At 31.9% G+C, this 6,260-nt stretch overlaps 1 long non-coding RNA gene across 1 annotated transcript; it reads right to left on the reverse strand.

Moving 5' to 3' along the window:
- Nucleotides 1-471: 471 nt before the first annotated feature.
- Nucleotides 472-4,270, reverse strand: LOC133801837 (uncharacterized). The gene is made up of 3 exons (XR_009877010.1): nt 4,028-4,270; nt 666-728; nt 472-569 (listed from the first exon to the last, which is right to left on the reverse strand). It is a non-coding gene; the product is annotated as an uncharacterized LOC133801837 (long non-coding RNA).
- Between the last annotated feature and the right edge of the window lie 1,990 nt (nt 4,271-6,260).

Here is a 6,260-nt window from a genome sequence, read left to right on the forward strand (position 1 = left end):
TAAATGGCTACTAACGGTAATGCATAGAGGCAGAGGTACATGATTAGAGTGGGCAGAAGGGATCATACGTCATCTTTATCATCTATACACACCCATAAAAAAAGCTATAATAATAACTCAATTTACTCATATGTCTCACTGAAGCATTCCATCAAACAGTTATTATGCATAGGTTAAGCAAAGCTTAGTTTTATATAATAAAACCAGTTTAAGCATTCAAACAAAACAAAACTTACAGATAAATTGACTCAAACATCAATTAACACAAATACACTCTATACATACGAGTTCAGTCTACATCACTGCGTTATTTGATCGAACTTCGGTGGAGCTCCACCTTTCTGGGGCAAGACATTCACAACCTGCAAAAGAGAAGTTCAAAGTTAGCAAAATTACTAGTGGTATCAATCTGCATTTTTTCCAAACTTTACAATATTATTCACTAATCAACTGAAGTCAAACAAGGACAGGCCTTCAAGTCACTGAATGTATTGGTAGCAGAGAAGTTCACAGAAATTGGGAAAAATACAGATGAGTCTGTTGGGGGAACAACAAACTCCATTGATCCACTGCAAACAATTCATCATACAAGATAACTATCACTTAAATTGAAATTAAATAAATTAGTAAGTTTCAAAAGGAAAACAGCAGTAAGAATTTCAGACCTTCGGTTCGAGTTGTCAATAAGTAGAATGGACCACTCCAACACAGAATTCCTTGGGTCGAACCTGCAACCAATAAAAAAAGCAAATTGATACAGAACTCAAATAAAGTATAGTGCAACTCATAAACAATGCAAATGGATACTGACCTTGAACAGCATAGAGCTAGTAAAGTTCAGCAAAAATGTCAGTCATGATATGATAAATATCCTAAAATTTCATTAACAATGTATGATACCTCAATATGTGCTACTGACACGTCATTGAGAAAAAAGAGGACCCTAGAACATGGTTTTCTATTTTGTGTAAATAACAGTAATACTAATGCAATGGTTTTTTTATGATGCTATATAAAATGCTGATAGAAACTCAAACTAAAAAAAAGAAGAGCAAAACATATAATAGAACAAAAACAATAACCATAAAACAAAGACAATCAGATAAATAACCAAGAAACCAAACCCCAAAAAGAACCCTTGGATCCAATATTGTGGTTCAGCTACCATAATTCCACACATAACAAATGTACAAATTACATTAGTAAAAAAAACAGAAAATTATGCAGAACATAAAAGGAGAAATCAAAGGTTAGCCACATAACAGAAAGTTAAAGTACAATGAAATTTAGTAGTAATGGCAACCATGAGCAATTGTTATATGTTATTTAATATACGTCAAAGATAAATAGATAAACAAGAAAATATATAGAAATATAACCCATTAATTTTTGGAGTTGATATAACATATATTTTCAAAGCTATTTTTGAAAGAAATGTGTATCTGGGTCACTAATGCAAAACAATATTACAATTAACAACCAAATAAAATGAACAAGAAAGAAACATGACTCAATCCAAACAAACCATGATATCATATATGGCATGGGGAAGAATAAACATAACCCTATAAAAGACACTACAACCAATTCAACAAACCCAAATTTGAGACTAAGTGGCATGGCAAAGAAGATGCATAAAGGTCATGTAAAATCCTGCTATAGAACCAGTGAAGTTCTCTTATTTTCTGAAATTAGAGCTCAATATAAGGCAAGCATCTATAATCAAATATTAAAACTAAACACAATAAATGAGGAAAATATGGTCTTATATATGACAAGCACTTTCAACTTGCAAGCATCTTAAATCTAGGCTCCCTTGGCAATATATAAGAATAAAAATATAATAGAAACATTAGGCCAAATGTGGAGTAGAAAAAAACAAGAAAAGATAAATAATTGAAGTAAATCAGCAAAAGATATAGAATGGTGAACTGAGAAAGCAAATATAAATTACAGAAGTCAATACAAAATCAATATTATATGGCTTAATATAAAAGGAACAAGAGTTCCAATTGGCCACCGACTTTATTAGTTAGAGAAAAGTAAAAAATTAATTGTCCTTAAAGAAAACTATGGTCTACAATACTCACTATTCTACCAAGAATAAATGCAGCTGTAGCACCAATTGTTGCACCAATAGAATCAGCAACGAACCCCAAAGGCAACCCAAATAGATAACCTCCACCAAGTTGTAAGAGAAAATAAATAGCACAAATAAAGCATTGATAAAAATAAAAAAATTAATATTAACAGATACACTTTCACACTTAAACCAAATAAGTTGACTAGACAGACTTTATTCATTTAGAGTTCTATTTTTTTGGAGGGGGGAGGATCACTGAACAGACAATTACATACTTTATTAAACAGACTATAAAGGTCCAAAATAATGTCATTGTTTTAGCTCTGCAATAAGAATTAGTGACTTTAACTTACTGTAAATATTGACTTGTTCTACTTGCCCCACCTTTACCCTCAACTCTTTGACATGGGAATATTGTTTTCTCAATAGATTCCCTTTTAGTAATACAATCAAAATTGTATAAAATTTAGCTAATCTAATTTTCAAATAATAGAATTGAAGACACTATATATATGACAATTATTTGGCACTAGACAAGGAAACGTGAAATAGGGTAAGAGGTTATCTTAAATACCTTTAATCTTACTTGGCATTTAATACATAAATACCTATTATATCTTATGAGGCACAATTTGTATTAGATATATTATATACTTCTCTGCAATATAATCCATTACATACTAAGTAATAATAACGCAAACATCCCCACCCAATCAACATCATCAATATCATATTTCACATTAAAAAATTCAATAAAATGTATCACCTATTCAACATTGTTGCTATTAGTCTGACACACCATCAATCCAAGTTCTGAAGTAGTCTTAGAAACATGCTCACCAAACTTAGCATTTGTAGCAGCTACACAAATTTTGACTTTCATAAGATATTCTTAAAGCCAAAAAGAAAAAGAAAAGCAATGTCAATCAACTTATAAGATAATGACAACATTAAATATATATACATAATATCCATATGTATACTATATTGCTACTATCGTCAAATGACAATAAATATAACAAAAACACAATTAAATGATTCCAATACAACAAGATAAGAGTACTGCATGCTTTGTAGTGATTCTTCCTCATTTAGAGCTAATTTCTGCACTAAAGGATTCAATTTATTTGATGAAGACCAGAGAAAGAACAGTCTTTACAGCACAAAAGCTACAAAAATTCAAGATCATAAAAGTATTTGATTAAATTGCAATGCAATAAATCAAATTTGTTAATAATACCTCCAACTTAACTCTTTTATTTAGGAAAGAGAGCTGAGCAAAGCATCCATATATAGGACCTAGAATCTTAATCAAGAAGAATGTGCAGATTTTTTTTATAATCAGAGACCAAAACAGAGTGTAAGTGGCACCAAGCAGACGAGATAACATATATACACAGAGAGCACTAGCACAATTTTGACTAATTATATATAAATGTATCTTGCATTATACACAAAACCATGTGCTAAAGTTCCTAAGCCTAACGAGTATACTCCAAAAATAAGTATTAGTTGACTTGGAATAATTACCGGCAAAACTAAAAGCAAACACAAAGAAGAAAAAAACAATGGTTGAAATACTCCTAAAGAGATGAGATAACAACAAACTAATAACAAGATATAATACAGATTCTTTACGAAATAACGACCATATATGTATATAATTTGACAATCAAAATTATTTCAAAATATAATCTAAAAAACAAGCTAATAACAAGATATAATTTGAGTTTCATGTGCTTCTACAAGGTTCCAACAACTATGCATTCCTTCCCCTCTTCTAATTCCAAAACAGTACGTACTGCAAAACTCAACAGGAGAACAAGATTTATGAAAGTCAAAGCTCGAACAGAGAACTAAACATCAACAGAACTAAACAGCGAAAACCTACAAAGTAGTAATAAAAAGAAGCCTCTTTATCAGCCTCTTTATGTGTATATATACCTCTTGTAATTCTAGCTCAAACCAGAAGAAGCAGCAACAGCAGAAGAGAATGATTCACTATTATCAGCCTCTTTATGTGTATATATACCTCTTGTAATTCACTATCCAAGAACGATTTTAAGGATTTGGAATGCAATATTAATGAGAAAGACTTAATCAAATCAAAGAGGTCTGGAGTAGTAATCTAAAATCATGAATATAAGAAATCACAAAATCATATTATCTATTTTTGTGTGAAATATATATGTTCTGAACTGTCTAAACATATGTGTGTATGTTTGTACCACTCCCAAGTTCAAAAGTAAGAAATAGTTTACTTTTTCCATGTGAAATATATATGTTTTGAACAGTAAAATACAATCTGAATTTTCTGTATATATTCTTGCTAACCTGGGGGCCACATCAGAAGAAGTTTGATATTCCAAGCAACAGTTTAGACTGCCAAAAGTCACTATTTCTGAAATGCATAAGTGAGGGCCTATTAAACGTATAGTCATGAGGTCATAACTCAACTAAAATCTCAATTTATGGGGGCCACATTCAGTCACTATTCGTTAAATGTAAAGATATAAGTATTAATAACATGCTTTGCCTTCAAAATAATTTCTTTCTACACCAAAAGACATCTGGAAAAATTTCAACCACATTGTAATTTTTGAACGGAGATGTAAGTCAATATAGAATTTTTATACATTCCAAATCGAATTTCCCAAATTTTCCTTCCCCATTTCATTGTAAATAATAAAGCTGTCCTGTACTTTTCTACTTGTCTAATCCTGCAACTCAATGACTACAGATATTTCACTGTATTGACTTAAGAGATGGTACTATGGCATTGCCATATGACATGGAAGCATATTAATCATAAGATTTTTGAAACACATGCATGTAAACTTACCTTGTAAACATGTGGTGCACCATGAATTTGTATGTTGCTAGAAGTTCTCTGACCAGGAAAGAAATACATTTTAAGTATAGAGCCTTTCCCCAAAACCGAACCGTTACGTGTCTTTACAATTGCCTCCATAACTGCATCACCATTTTGGGACTCATACGGTGCTCTCAGTTCCTCCTAAATTAAAAAACAAATGAGGGTTAAGATATCCATGCCAATAAGAGGACAAATTGTAAGTCTCAAGTTTCCTAGTCCAAGAAAGAAGGAAATAAAAAAGCCTCCAATCTTACAGGAACTGTGAAAAATCTTCCAGGTCTTAATCTTATGCTCCATTTCATTACTTGAACCTCTGATCTTTGGCAGCAGCCAAGCATATGCTTAACAAAGAACCAATTTTACAGAAAATTGAAGGTTGCAAGATGCTATTTCCGTATGAGCATCCTTTCATTGGTTATAACTAGCCATTAGTTTTCTCTACCCAGACAATTGAAAAGTACCAAACCAACTTATTGAAAAGTAATTCAAGGAACAAATCTCAAATTCAAATTCAAACTTTTTCAGCAAATAACATTTTAGAGAATCCCAACACAATAATATGATTCAAAGAAGAAGAAAATTAGATTTAAACATTTATTTTAATAAAGATAAATCTAATTAATATATACATATATCAAACTACCTCTCTCCTTTTCTTCTCGACCCTTTCTCTGCAAATTAACTAACCCTCAAACTTCAACCTAGCTATAAGCTTCAAACCCAGCCCCGTTTCCAGCCTCGCATGGTCGATCACACCATATGCTATTACCTTTGTTCTTGTAGATGCTTCATGCAAAAAAACCCCAGCAATATGCAAAATCAAAAATTAATTTTGAAAACCATAGATTTTATAGATTCTATGAGATTCAAGTTGATAAATCTAACATCTACAACTAAATACTTACCTGGCTTGCAAAGATTGAAGAGAAGAACGAATCCGAGAAGCCCAACGACTGGAAATGGGTTGACAGAGAGAAAGAGAAAGACGAGAGAGAGAGAGAGAGAGAGAGAGAGAGAGAGAGAGAGAGAGAGAGGAGATTTGAGCGAAAAAGGAGATTTTAGGAGATTTGAGAGAGTGAGGAGTTCGGAGACCGTACCAAGCCGAAGAAATGGGTCTCTTCTTTGTGTCGAAATGTTGAAGGAAATGGGTCTCTGTTCTTTGTTGAAGAAATGTTGAAGGAAATGAAAAAAAAAAAGAAGCTATGTGGCGGGATGGCTAAATAAATTACCACCCTTTTTTTCATTAAGTTCCCAATATAATACTTTTTTATTAGTATTATATTCATGTGTTATGGAAATGGG

This window comes from Humulus lupulus, chromosome 9 (genome assembly GCF_963169125.1).
Source record: "Humulus lupulus chromosome 9, drHumLupu1.1, whole genome shotgun sequence".
Taxonomy (NCBI): Eukaryota; Viridiplantae; Streptophyta; class Magnoliopsida; order Rosales; family Cannabaceae; genus Humulus; species Humulus lupulus.